Here is a 15,327-nt window from a genome sequence, read left to right as displayed (position 1 = left end):
GAATTGTGGTAACGTGTTGAAACTGCATGTGCAACTGTACCTGTACACGCCATCCAAGCTCTGTTTGACTCAATGCCCAGGCGTTTCAAGGCCGTTATTACGGCCCTCGGTGGTTGTTCTGGGTACTGATTTCTCAGGATCTATGCACCCGAATTGCGTGAAGATGTAATCACATGTTAGTTCTAGTATAATAAATTTGTCCAGTGAATACCCGTTTATCATCTGCATTTCTTCTTGGTGTAGCAATTTTAATGGCCAGCAGTGTAGAACTGAAGTAGGGGCACACAGCTGCTACCTACCAGGATTCTTTAAAAACTGTTTGTTTCTCTTTCCAGAAGTAGGTTGTTCATGCATACATCTCAAATAACATAATAGTTACGTTTTTTTCGCTTCTTTATTTTCTTTTAAATCGGATCATTCTTTTTGATAAACCTTATACTTACCTCAACATGAAAAATACGGATCGAAATTACATTCGTGCAAATTCGAAGGACAGTATGCTGTGACTATAATTATGTCTGCTAAGGAGAAGTCTACCATCTAATGTGACATTCCGGAAACGAAGGCGGATGTCACGTCATCTGCGTTTCTGCTGCAGACAGCAGATGAGAAGCAGAGAACATTAATTCCACCTGACGTAATCTTGTCCGGAGCAGCATGAAGCACGGAGACGACGGAGGTCAGGGGCGACCTGCGACTAGAGCAAAATAAACTCGGAGTCAGCGCGGCGCAGTCTATTCAACAGGCAGCCCAGCCACCCAGCGACGTCTCCTTCCTGCCCCATCACGACTAAGTGCCCCTGTCCGACGGCCGCGCTGCTGCAAGCGCTCTGATGAGCCCGACACACAGCAGGAGCCGCTGCCGCAATCCTGAGAGGATTCTGACGGAGCGCCGTAGCAAGAAGCAGCTTGCCAGACTACGCTGAGATGAGTTCCGACGCAGTTTAATACTGAAAATTGATGTAAAACGTTTACTCGTCGAGCATTACAAAGAATCTGTAACTTTTATTTATTTTTCTTCGCACGAATCGGATTTTTAATTATTCAGCACTATTTCGTGGCTATTTCCTGTTCTTTCCTACATAGTGTATCCTCAGTCAGGTCGACATTCCTCACAAGTCCTGAGTAGCTCAGTATGCCTAAACAGGGGTTTTCAACAAGTTGACAGCATTTTATGCGTGGAATATTCCTCACTTATATTAAATTTTACAAACCTTTTCTGAAATGAAATATTAAAGACATTAAGCCATTTTTCTTGATAATGGACATTTTCACCATTATAACTGACTTACTGAAAATAGGATTACAGTTCTGCAAATAATGTCCGTGTCTCGATTGGATCAAAGCGCAAAACATATTAATATGATGTGAGGAAAGTGAATATCACGAATGGAAGTTCAGAAGTGGTTCACTCTTATTGGCACGTAACCATCGCATCATAAAACCGAGACAGTACTATTCAATCTGACGTAAGGCTTCTCATGAGACAAGTTTCCTGTCTACGTTTACCACAGAATTCACAACAAAAATTAACAAGACTGTGGTACTCTACTAACTACTTTCAAGAGCTTCGCAATGCCGTTAAAAATTTCTTTTCTAATTAAAAATATAGTTATTAAAAAGTTGTTAAAACAATAGTCAAAAATTTTTTTTCGTTTCATCTTATTATTCCGCAAAATTTCTTATCCTGATTCATTTGTGCAATGCAGTGAATTATCGTTATCTACCAACCAACCGCCACCCCACACTTTAAATCATTGTTTTGGTCCACGCAACATCTATTTTTAGTAAATATTTATCCATTACGCGTTACCTTAAATAAGATACTCAATCCAAACATGCTTGGCATAATGTGCTATATTCTGTCTACCAATATAATAACAACTCGGCATGATGTTCCAGCGCACAATGAACACGTCATAACAAAAGGTTTTGGAGGCCAGAAGATGACTTCAAAGCCTGTCGGAACTGGTTGTCAGAAATAAATAACTATTTATGTGATCTTGTCTGTAGAAGGTTTTACCTTATTTCATAGTAGTACTTATGCCCAAAGTCTCCAGTTATTAATTACATGTATTCGAATCCCTGTATTCCTCGAAATATTTTGATATGTACTGACTCCTCTAGCTGTTTCTAACGCAATTCCTGATCTCTTTACACTTGTCCTTTTATTCTGTCCCTTTTTCCGGTAAGTGTATCCGAAATTTTCCTTTCCTCGCCGATTCTGTAAAGAACATCCCCATTTCCTACCAGTTCACTTAATTTTCGGAGCTATTACTAAATACCTCATCTGAGAAGCTTCGATTCTCTTCTTTCCTGATTTTGCCCAGTGATTCACTTCCGTACGGTTCTGTGTTCTGTGACATATCTTTCTCACACCGAGTCCTATGTTCCATACCAGTCGACTTGTTCTAAGGAAGAATGCTCTCTCTGCCTCTGCTAGTCTGCTGCTTATGCCTACTTTGCTTCGTTCGTCATCGATAATTTTGCTTACAGTGCAACAGAATTCCATCACATCCTATATTATCAGGTCCACCACTCTGATGCCGAGTTTGTCGCTCACATAATTTCTGCTGCTCCTTCATACTTTCGACTTTTTTTCATTTATTCTCAGTCTATACTAAACAGGTCCTACAACTCTGCCTCGATTTGAGAAAGTATAACAATGTGACAAGTGATTCATTTCACTGATATTCTTTTGTCCTGATCTTTAGTTCCATATCTGAACTTTTGATTTATTTCTTTGCTTCTTCGTTATACTTGTTGAATAGAAGCGGAAAAACGCACCGTCGTTGCTTTACGCCCATTTGAATCCGAGCACTTCTGTGTTGGTTTTCCATTCTTATAGTTTCCTCTTGGTTCTTATATGAATTGTATATTATCCATCTTTCCCAACCACACACCATTTTAAATTTTCGATGGTGTTTTCTAGGTTGACAAATCCGATGAAAGTATCTGAATTAATAATATTAACTCTTGCTTAGATTATTAACCTCATCGTCAGAACTGTCTCCTCGATGACTTTAGCTTTCAAAAAGCCAAGGAGATTCTCAGTTTCCTTTCCCGAATTTCTATCTATTATTAAGTTCATCAACTGAATTGCATCGATTGTGAAGCTGATAATGTGACGGATCTCGGATTTATCTGCCCTTGCTATCTTCGTTATGTTAACACTACCGTCTGCTACTGCTATACCATAACCTTAAAGTAGGAGGCAGGTCGTGAAATAAAACTATCTAGTTAGAGCAATTATGGTATAAAGCAACAGAGCAGTGTTACCCTCTGAGAGGAATTTTGTTATGTTAACCGTGTTGTACCTAACGGGAGTGGCTTATCGGAAATGAAAGTCAGAATTACGTAAATATTTGAACAGTACAAATAACATTTTACCTATCTACACTGTTCAAAGAAGAAGGAAAACGGTCGCCAGCCTAATTAGGCAAGGGGATGATTGACATTCTTGTTCAAGAAATTAAGTATGAGTAACCTTACCGGACAAACACAACCTATACTTTGCTACACGCGAGTGCAATTAACTCTGACACCTGCATATGTTCACGGTAAGATTTGAGCTGACAGAGCAGAACAAACTATTTGCATAAATATAATAGATAACGAAACACACTATTACTTTCAAGGCTTATTCAAACTGAATGGTCTTTATAACATTACTATTAATGTTCACTGCAGAATCATTAATTGGACATAGGTTCAGTATTATTGTTCAAACATTTTCCTAGCTCACATAAAATTATAAATGTAGTTCACTGCAAAATTATGAACTGGTGACAGGTTAAATATCTCTCAACTAAATACTATTCTATTTGGAATGAAAGTTAAATGGAATTCACTAACAGGTTACTTCTAAGGAAATTATTGTTTTCATAAATAGTGGTAAAGGATAACCTGTCGATCTTATTACACTATTAATATGAACTTTCAATACCCAAAAGAAACAAGTGCTTAGCAAGCACATATAACTTTCCACAACTGCAATTCACGACTTTTACTGCAGTGAGACACAATGTTGACAAATTTACAAGAAACTGACTCACCTTTTAAAATTTACTATAGGCAGCACTATGACCATTAACTAAGCAAAACTTTATAAGCCTCAGTTTTAAGAACTTTTAATTTTTTGAAGAAACAGCAAATTGTCTTTATTATCAAAGTCTTCTACTTTCAAGTAAATGATTAAATAGGTGACTTTGAAACTCCAAAATAACTTTTAAATTGGGCTGTTTCCATCACTGGGAGGCTTTCACAAGACTACATTTACTACCTCCCACAATTTCACTAAATCCACAGTAAATCTGAATAGTCCCTTCTTACCAAAGATAAAACAACTTTATTTAATTAACTATTTGGCTTTGAGGCTTTCATTTTTTCCACAAACTAGGACACTCATTAATCACAGTTCAAATGGAGAGGAACCTGAGAGGTGTTGTGGTAGGGAAAAATCAAGGTAGGTAAATGAATTCAATTATAAGTTACCTTATATTTGAGCACACTGACACATCCAATAAGCTGATCCTTCACTGTACTGTATTCCGTTACAGTGATTGCGCAATGTGGTGGCAACTGAATGTTGGTAGGTGGATTTGCAGGCAGAATTGCTGGACTCTGTCCCTTCTTGGTGGCTATGATAGATACCAATTCCAGAATAGTTACAGCTATTTATCCATCCATCCGAGGCATTGGTAAGCGGCAGGAAAAACCTCTCTCGGAACCAGCACAATATACAACTTTTACATGGGCAGTGCACAGTTTGGCAGCTCGTCCCCGACTAACTATTTGTTCCACCTTTTGATCCAGGCCAACCACATTTTGCGCGCGCTACACAGTTCTGTTCCCGAGGGGAACCACACTACCTCCTACACACAACATAACTAAGAATCTTAAGTGAAGGTTAGCAGTTTACATAACAGTAACTATACATATTAAATAAAACAGAAGAATTCCACATATTGACATTTCTACAAAAAATTATTTAAACAAAATTACAATTATATACAGTAAGTTTTGTCTCCCTCCAATTGGGACAAACAATTTAAATGACAGATACACTACATTGCATAGAATCAAATCATGACATCAAAGTCTTAACAAATAAAGGAGTAAACAATTTTGTGTTACCGATTCAATCAAACACATTTACAGGTGCTCAACGATGTAACATTAAATAAAACAAAAGGCAAAATAAATCAGTAGAGCATTAGAGCTATGGTGTTACAGTCTCATAAATTCTAAGTTATCGTTTGATTGCCACTTTCTCCGACAATATTAATGTTCCTGAGTTACATTGTCTACCCTTGCTGCATTTAATGTAATTTCATTTGGCCTTAGACAGGGAGACAAAAACAATAGGGGGCCAGTGGCCATAGCTCCCACTTCCCCTCAGCGGAATAGAGTTTATTGTGTGGCATCTCTCCCTGTCATACTAGAAAAATGAATCAGAGTCATTAAAGAGTAGTAGGCGTCCCTTTACTAGATCTCTGTTAGCGACAATTTATTCAGGAATTAGTGACCCAAATAGTACCCCAAATATTTTATGTACAGTGTGAACCACTGGAATATTAAACTTGATGTGGCTTCATCCACCGTAAAAAGGAGTCTGCGCATAGCGGCTTCTTTCTTTTTGTCTATGTCCATGGTGTGCAGGTGTTTCCTGAAGTTCCTGTGGTTAGTAATTAGACCTACCTAGAATCTTATCTGCCTACAGTTGAAGTCCAAGACTGCAAAATATTTCGTAAAATAGAGTTTCATCATTAGCTTGGCCACGTATTGTTTTTTCTTCTTTTTATTTTATTCCAAGATTTTTCACGCTGCTTCCTGATCCAGTTGAGTAGTTTAGATCTTACCTTCGCCTCAAAGATGGTTAAACAGGTACCGGTCGAAAAACTGTATTAGTAACCCATGCTCTTGCCAGCCTGTTAGCTTGTTCATTATCACCAATTCCTGAGTAGCCAGGAACCCGCAGTAGGTTTACCCCGTTGCTTTCACCTGACCTCATAAGGGTTTCATGGCATTCTCAAAAGGTCTTTTACCTTGTTGTAGGGAGTGGTGGAGATTTCAGAACTGCTTGACTGTCAGTATCAATGTAGGGAAACTATCTTTGCAACATCTGGGTAACTTCAGCTGCACGCAAACTGAGATAGCGAAAAATCTCCTCCTGAAATACTGTAGCCATTTCCTAGAAATATTGTATTCTGTAGTCGGGGCTGCATGCCATAAGAGTACATCCAGCTCCAGTATCTTCGTCTGTTATTGAACTATCAGTAAACAAGCCTGTGTTTCTTGAGTGGTATCTTGGTCCTTTTTCCCATCGTTCCCTATCACCTATGGTAATACAAAATGATCATTTGAAACAGCTGGGAATTATTGTATGGTCAGCCGGCGTTTTTTCGACCACATTCGTGTTTACCTCATATACTATACGGCGGGGTGGGGCAAATGAAAGTGCTACGAAGGGTAGAAAGAAGCACGGCAGAGGAAATATAGTAGTAACCTGACTATATAAGATGTTGAAAGTGACCACCATTCATCTCTTGGCACTTTTGAGCCCTGGTCAGCAAGATGCCGAAGGCGAATTGAAGCTACAGTACTGGAATTGCTGCCGTCTCATCCGAAATGCTCTGCTGCAGTTCTTGAAGACTATGGGGGTTGTTGCGATACGCCTGACACTTGAGGGATGCCCACAAAAGTTATGGCACACTGGATAGATCCGGTGTCCTGGGTGGCCAGTTAGGGCAACGACCAGCCTGACCTCCATTAACAACAGTGTCAGGCGTGAAGATTGTGTAAATGTCCTCCAAGGTCCGGCCGGCTGTATGGGCAGTTGCTCCGTGCCGTAGGAAGTAACTATATTCTTGTCCTTCTCCGTTAATGCTGCCACAAATGGCCGGCCGGTGTAACTGAGCGGTTCTAAGCGCTTGAGTCTGGAACCGAGCGACCGCTACGGTCGCAGGTTCGAATCCTGCCCCGGGCATGGATGTGTGTGATGTCCTTAGGTTAATTACGTTTAAGTAGTTCTAAATTCTAGGGGACTCATGACCTCAGATGTAAAGTCCCATAGTGCTCACGGCCATTTGAACCATTTTGGAGCTGCCACAAATGATTTCAAAATTTTGTCAATGTAATGCACCGAAGTTCGACCACTTTTACTTACCCTATCCTGTATTAGTGTGGTATCCTGAGTATCCTACAGATTCCCAGTTTTTCCCACCTTTTAACCTTACACCCTTGCTGCAGCCTCCATTGTAGTCCGAAGATGTAATGGGGGCACGTGAACCGTTTTTCCCACAGACTCTTTTGGAGCACGTAAGAGTACCTTTTGCCTTGGAACTTTTGCTCTTTATGTGAGAGGTCCATGTTTGTTTCGCGTCCAGGCTTTCCCCTCGGTACTTCAGTATCTCCCTGTCTGTAGTATTTCGTCGAAAATCTTAAGATCCCAGTACGCGTCTTGGATATGCCATCTCGTTAACGGTACTTCAAACAGTTTTCACGGGCCTAATATTTAGATCCTGTATCTTACACCAGTTTTTCACAATGTTCAGAGCGGACTGTGTCAGTGTCCTAACGGTACTTTGAAGTTTACCAAGTACTGCTATGACTAATTCGTCCTCGTATCCTTGACAAAATTAGTCTTTATCATGTAGCTGACTTATGGTTCATTTTCCACTATGTTACAGACTAGTGGGGACAAGACTCCATCTCGCTGACACCATGTAGTTGTCTTGATCAGTATTTTCACAACCGTACTGGCAGCCTGCACCTTTCGTTCCTCTGTTATGTTGTTAAATCGCAAAACTTCCAAAACGCAGCAAAACTTCAACACTAGCTCTCCTTTATCTTCCAATTCGGCACTTTTCTTCTCCTATGAAGTCAGCAGACAAATCCTTCTCTTCATAGAGGCTTTCTATGTACTTTTCCACTTGACCAATCTCTCTGCTGCTTCTAATAATGGAGTTCCTATTGCACTCTTAATGTTGACTATTTACATTTTAGATTCTCCGAAAGTTGTTTTGACCTTTCTGTATGCTGGAGATGCCCTTCTGACCACATTGGTCTTTGTGATTTCTTCAGTTTGCTGCATTCTTATTGGTCTAGCTTCCTTGCACCTCCTATCGATTTAAATGATAAAAATTTATATACCTACTTTACTTTACTGTCCTGAAAATTTTTCTCTTTTCTACAATCGTTTTTTCAGTAGGGTTTTTTTTCCTACACCTCCTCAGTGCCTTTGTTGCATGTGTGTCCAGCTTCCGTGATAGTCCTTTTTAGAGATTTCCATTGATTTTCAACTGAACTTCCTATTTTGGAATTCATTATTTATCCATAGCCACAGAGTACTTCGGACACATTTCGTCGTTACTGAGGAATTCAGTATCCCACGTCCTCAATCGCTGATATTTCGTGATGATTGTCTTAGTTAGGTATACCTATTCTTTATCAGTACTAAAGGGTGATATGAGTCTGTCGGTGCCCCTGGGTACACCTTACAATTCACAATCTGATTTCAGGATCTCTCTTCACAACGATGTAATTCATTTGATATCATCCTCTGTCTCCTGGCCTTTCATCACGTGCACATTTTCCTCTTGTGATTTCTGAAGAGTGTATTTGCTATTGTTAGCTGAATTTCATTGCAGACTCAAAGAGTCTTTCTGCTCCCTCATCCCCTCTACCGAGCGAGCATTCTCCCGCAGCTCTGTCTTCCTCTACTATAGCGTTCCAGTTGCCCCTTATTATATGACTTCCATTTACATTCTGAGCTATGCGTTCTATTTCCGCATATACGCCCTCGTACATCGTCGACTTTTGCTTGTGTTGTCGCCATGCGTACCTGAACTATTGTTGTTGGTGTTGGAATGCACTAGATTCTGACGAGAATAATCTTATTGCTGGATTGTTCACATTAACGCACTCTTCGTTTAGCTTTCCTATTCGTAACGAATCCCTTCTACTTTCTCATGCTGTTTATATTACCGTATATTGATGTGACAAGGTATCTTAACTTTTTACGATTTCTTTTCACTTTCACCTAAGACATGTTAATTGAAGCTACGGGTTCCATTTTTCACGTTTCTAACATCCTGCTTGTTTAAAAAATCTGACTAGTAGAATGTTACCTTTCCTTTATTATTCAGTCTTTTGCTCATATCCACCTCTCCCTTATCAGTCCCCTTTCAGAGATCCAAATGGCAGCGAAACTCGGAGTGTTTTTCCAATGGAGAGACCGTCGTGACACTTTTTCAAATACAGGTCGCATTTCCTTTGCATGCACATTCTATTTCTTCACTACAGTTGTTTTCATTGCCTTCTGCATCCTCATACCGCTGATTATTGCTCCTTTGCGGGCTGTTTACCACACAAAGAGCAAGACTGTGCATTGTAAGTTAATCCGCTCCGCCAGCCTCTTGGGAAAGACAATTGGCAAAATTATTATGGCGACTCCTTATAGTGAAAGTCTTTCGAAGACATTGTTGATTATTTTTTATTTAAAATCTAAGCATTTGTTGGGATCAAATCCGGGGTACAACACGTTTCGACTGCTAGTCAGTGAAACACTCGCGCACGCGCTCAAGAACATTCATTTCTCGAGGTCGTGCTACGCTGTATTGGATATCTCACACTCCGACTTCTAAAAAACGCGCTTTCTTTCTGACAAGACTCTAATTAACATGTTAGTGATGGAAGTATTGTGATTATTATAACTGCAGTTGGTTAAGTACATATATAACACCAAGTGTGTCTCAGCTGTTTCGTTTGTCTTGATTCGCGAAAATTGTGAAGAAGGATTAACATACAATTTCATCATTTAGAAAAATAGTTTCCGTCTTATTTGTATTGTAGGATTTATATTCCTAGAAAAGTCGACCAGTATAGCTAGGAGCCGAAGCCGCCGTTCAAGATGGAGCAGCAACAGGGGAGTAACATATTTTGAGTCATTTTACAAGTTCCTAATTAGAAGCAAATTATGTGATTTCATCTTTGTACTTTGAAAGTTTAGTTTTTGAATTTCTGCGTGTCAGTTTAATATTTAATTGACATTGTTCCCGCGTCTCTTTTTGTGCTGGAATGTAACTGATTTTGTGACATTTTATAAGTTCCTCACCAGTAGCGAATTATTTAGTCTCACGTCCATGCTACGGTAGTTTTTTTCTTGAATCTCTGCGTATTAATCTAACTTGCGTTGTTGTTAGTGTCTTCAGTAGAGTTCCGCAACGCGTGTAGACAGTCGTTTGTTTGAAACTTCCTGGCAGATTAAAACGGTGTGCCGGACCGAGACTCGAACTCGGGAAATTTGCCTTTCGCGGGCAAATGCTCTACCAACTGAGCTACCCAGGCACGACTCACGCCCCGTCCTCACATCTTTAATTCCGCCAGTACCTCGTCTCCTACCTTCCAAACTTCACAAAAGCTCTCCTGGAAGAAAGGATATTACGGAGACATGGCTTAGCCACAGCCTGGAGGATGTTTCTAGAATGAAATTTTCACTCTACAGCAGAGTGTGCGCTGATATGAAACTTCCCGAGTTCGAGTCTCGGTCCGGCACACCGTTTTAATCTGCCAGGAAGTTTCATATCAGCGCACGCTCCACTGTAGAGTGAAAATTTCATTCTAGTCGTTTGTTTGTCTGTGTAGTGCAGTTTCCACCGCCTTTAGTATGGATAGGGACTGTGATTGCTGTGTGTGGATGCGAGCTGAGTTGGCGACACTTCTCTCACAGCTCCATGATGTGTTGGCTTCGGCTACGCAGCTTCAGGCTGCGGTAGATGGGCATCACTGCTGTGGGCCGGCCGTGGAGATCCAACGGACGTCCAGCACGACCCACGCGTCCGCCGATCAGTCTGCACCGGTTGCCAGCCCAGTTAATTCTCGCTTTGAGGTTGACCCCTCACCTGTAGTCGAGCAGGAGGTCGCCCTGGTGGCGTCGAAAGTAAGGCCTCCCCGTTTAGTGTCACAAACAGGTTCCCGCCAAATATAGCCACATGTAGTCACTTGTCCTGTTTCAAAGGAAACATCTCAGCCTGCGAGACGCAGGTAGACACAGAGGGAGGAATTACTGGTAGTTTGGAGCTCCAATGTTGGGCACGTTATGGGGCACCTTAGGGACAAGGCTGCCGGGGAGGGGAAAAAGGCCAACGTGAACTCCTTGTGTATACCGGCTGGAGCCATTCCAAACATGGAGCGGGTCCTTCCGCATGCCATGGAGAGCACTGGGGGCAGGCAGCTGCAGGTACTGGCTCATGTCGGTACCGATGATGTGTGTACCTTTGGATCCGTAGAGAGTCTCTCTGATTTCGAGCGGCTATCAGAAGTGGTAAAGGGTATTAGTGTTGCCTGTGAGATGAAAGCGGTATTCACCATTTGCAGCGTATTCGACATGGCCGATTGCAGACTTTCGGTACAGAGCCGAGAGAAGGATCTGAATCAGAGGCTCAGATGGTTCCACAAAGGTGTGGCTGCAGATTCCTCGACTAGCTCCATAGGGTGGTGGGATTTCGGATTCCGCTAAATAGATCAGGAGTCCATTACACGTAGGTGGCGCATACACGGGTAGCAGGAGCTGTGTGACGTGAACTCGGAGATTTCTTTTTAGTTTCGAGACGGTCGGTGTGGCCGAGCGGTTCTAGGCGCTTTAGTCTGGAACCACGTGACCGCTACGGTCTCAGGTTCTACTCCTGCCTCGGTCATGGATCTGTGTGGTGTCCTTAGGTTAGTTATGTTTAAGTAATTATAGGGGACTGATGACCTCAGATGTTAAGTCCCATAGAGCTCAGAGCAATTTGAACCATTTTTTTAGGTTAGAGGGTCTCAGGAAAATATAGAAAGGGCTTCAGTCTCGAAGGATTGAATACAGAAATAAATGTAGATCTAGGAACAATCGGTGTAATAGTTTAAATTAACGTAGCTGTGTTGGGAAAGTACCAGTGCTACCAGCGCTAACAGAAAGCACTGATGCTCAAATCGTTATGCTAAAGCCGGAGATAATTTCAGCCCAAATTTTTGCGAACAACCTAAGATTGTTCAGAAACGAAAGTCAGTTGACGGTGGCGTGTTTGTTTCTGTTAGAAGTAGTTTACCTTGTAGCGAAATTGAAGTACATAGTTCTTGTGATCTAGTGTGAGCAGAGGTCAGTCTTGAGAATCGTAATAAAATAATAATTGAACCCTTTTACCGACCTTCCAACTCAGACGATATAACTGCTGAAAGGTTCAAAGAAAACTTGAGTCTATAATTTCAAACACGTACCCGACTCATACAATTATAGTTGGAAGTGATTTCAATCCCCCTCAACTTGTTCGTGAAATTGTGCCAAACGCATTTTCAGAAAATAAGTTCGAGGAGTTAGTTCATGAGACCATTCAAACAATAAACATCTGTGAATGCACACTTGACACCGTGTCAACAAATAATCCTGAGATAATAACGATCGTCAAAACGGACACAGAGATTAGTGAACACAGGGCTCTCGCAGCAAGACTGAATGCCGCCAAAAATAAACGAAAATATAGTTATTCAAGAAAGCGGATAATAAAAATTTGCTTGACGTCATCCTGAGAGATAACTCCACTCCTTCCAAATCAACAATATAAGTATAGAAAAGATGTAACTTAAATTAACAGAGATAGTATCGATAGCAATCGGTTTATACCAAATAAGGACGGAGATGATCCTCCATGGTACACAAAGCACGTCAGAACAGTGTTGCAGAAACGACGAAAAAGAGTGCCAAATCCAAACGAACGCAAAACCCCTAAGATTGACGATCTTTTCCAGAAGCTCGAAATTTAGCGTGAACATCAACGTTTTATGCTTATAATAGTTTCCACAACGAAACCTTGTCTCGAAACCTGTCAAAGAATCGTAAAAGATTTTGGTCATATGTAAAGTGTGCTAGCGACAAGACACAATCAATACCTTCTCTGCACGATAGCAATGGAAATACTATTGATGACGGTGCTGCTAAAGCAGAGTTACTAAAAACCATCTACCTAAATTCTTTCACCAAAGAAGACGAAATACATATTACAGAATTCGAATCAAGAACAACTGCCAGCATGAGTAACTTAAAAGTAGATATCTTCGGAGAAGTAAAGCAACTTAAATCACTTAATAAAAACAAGTTTGCATACCAATTAGGTTCCTTTCACAGTATGCCAATGCAGTACCTCCAGACTTGACAATCATATACAGTCGCTTGCTCGACAAAAGATCCGCACCCAACGATTGGAAAGTTGCACGGGTCACAGCAATATTCAAGAACGCAGAAGCAATAATTAAATAAATGACAGGCCCATATCATTAACGACGATATGCAGCGGGATTTTGGAACATATATTGTGTTCGAACATTATAAATTACCTCGAAAAGACAGTCTATCAACGCATAGTCAACACGGATTTAGAAAACATCATTCTCGTGAAACACAGCTAGCTCTTTACACACGAAGTGTTGAGTGCTATCTACAAAGGATTGAAAATTATTTCCGTACTGTAAGATTTCCAATACGCTTGTGAAACCATACGTCACAAGCGGTTTGCAACCAATTGCGTGCTTATGGAATGTGGTCTCAGTTATGCGACTGGCTTTGTAGTAACTGATAGAAAGTCATGGAGTAAAACAGAAGTGATTTCTGGCGTTCCCAAAGATAGTGTTATAGTCCCACTGTTGTTCCTTACCTATATAAACGATTTGGGAGACTGAATGAGCAGTCGTCTTGAGTTGTTTGCAGATGATGCTGTCGTTTTTAGTCTACGTAAAGTCATCAGAAGATCAAAAGCAAATGTGAAATGATTTAGGTTAGATATTGGAATGGTACAAAAATTGGCAACTGACCCTAAATAATGAAAAGTGTGAGGTCATTCACATGAGTGCTAAAATCGGTTGAACTTTCGTTACACAATAAATAAGTCAAATTAAAGGCCGTAAATTCAGCTAAATACCTAGGAATTAGAATTAAGAACAATTTATATTCCAAAGGGCATACAGAAAATGTTGCGGGTAAGGCGAACGAGACTGTGTTTTATTGGTAGAACACTTATAAGATGCAACAGATCTACTAAACAGACTGGCTACACTACAACTGTCCGTCCTCTTTTCGAATACTGCTGTGCGGTGTGGGATTCGTTCCAGATAGGATTAACGGAGTACATCGAAAAAGTTGAAGGAAGAGCAGCACGTTCAGAGTTATCGAGAAATTGGACAGAAAGTGTCACGTACATGGTACAGGATTTGGTGTGGACATAATTAAATGAAGGCGTATGTCGTTGCGTCGAAATCTTGTAATGAAATTTCAGTCACCAACGTTTTCCTCCGAAAGCGAAAACATTTTGCTGACGCTGAGCTACACTGGGAGGAATGGTAATCATAACAAAATAAGGGAAATCAGATGTGGCACGGGTAGATATAGGTACTCGGTTTTTCCGTGCGCTGCTCGAGAGTGGAATAACAGACAATTATTGTGAAGGTGGTTTGATGAAACCTTTGCAACGCACGTAAATGCGATTTCCAGAGCACCTATGCAGATATAGATGTTACTCCTATGTACACGTATATCTCACAAAAAGCTCATGAAGGTAAAAGGAGAGAGATTCGAGTTCGCACTGAGGATTACCGTTAGTTAATTGAACATGGAAAGGAAGACGTAACGTTGGTACACAAAGCAGCCCATGTCACACGCCACATTGTAACTTGTGGCGCATAGCTGTACGTGCAGAACAATTACGGTAGTAGGCAGTCCATCAGGTCACCCGCTATTTGCCCCGCTCATATTGATTTGGATGTCATAACTGTAGTTCATTACCTTTCCTCTGTTTTACTGATACCCATCCAAATAATAATAAATTCTTAATGCTTTGTTGGACTGTACGTGGAGGGCCATATAGTGAGATAATAAATCATCTACTACGAACGTACCGCTCCAGAAACAGCGTGAATGTGGCGTTCAGTATTCCAAATGCACTTCGGTCCACTTTCCATCTCCAGTTCACGTCTATATTTTATTACTTTAAATACATCCGTTGTGTCATATGGGTAAATAATATGAGCACTAATATTAATGTAGTGGCTGGAATTATTTTCATTTTACTTTCGGGTTTTGATCTGAAACTTCTACGAATATCAATTTTAATCGAATGTTCCTATCTATGAGAAAGAAAGAAAATTCATTCAGAATTATATATAATGTGAAGTGAGCGTTGCAGTGTTTTAATTTTTAGATGTTTAAAATAGAAATCGTATCAGGAGATAAGTGCTATGTGTTGATTCCTTAGTCTTCAGTCTTTCTGTATCGATGCCTGCAGTGTGGTAAATGATGTAA

General features: G+C 40.6%; 1 protein-coding gene across 1 annotated transcript in view; it reads left to right on the top strand.

The window, feature by feature from the left end:
• Positions 1 to 15,327, top strand: part of LOC126457844 (allatostatin-A receptor-like) — a 1,203,850-nt gene that overhangs the window by 870,993 nt on the left and 317,530 nt on the right. The gene's annotated exons all lie outside the window — the stretch shown is intronic.

Source organism: Schistocerca serialis, chromosome 2 (genome assembly GCF_023864345.2).
Source record: "Schistocerca serialis cubense isolate TAMUIC-IGC-003099 chromosome 2, iqSchSeri2.2, whole genome shotgun sequence".
In the NCBI taxonomy this organism is placed as follows: Eukaryota; Metazoa; Arthropoda; class Insecta; order Orthoptera; family Acrididae; genus Schistocerca; species Schistocerca serialis.
Note: the sequence above shows the minus strand (reverse complement) of the source record. Positions and strands in the feature narration are given on the sequence as shown.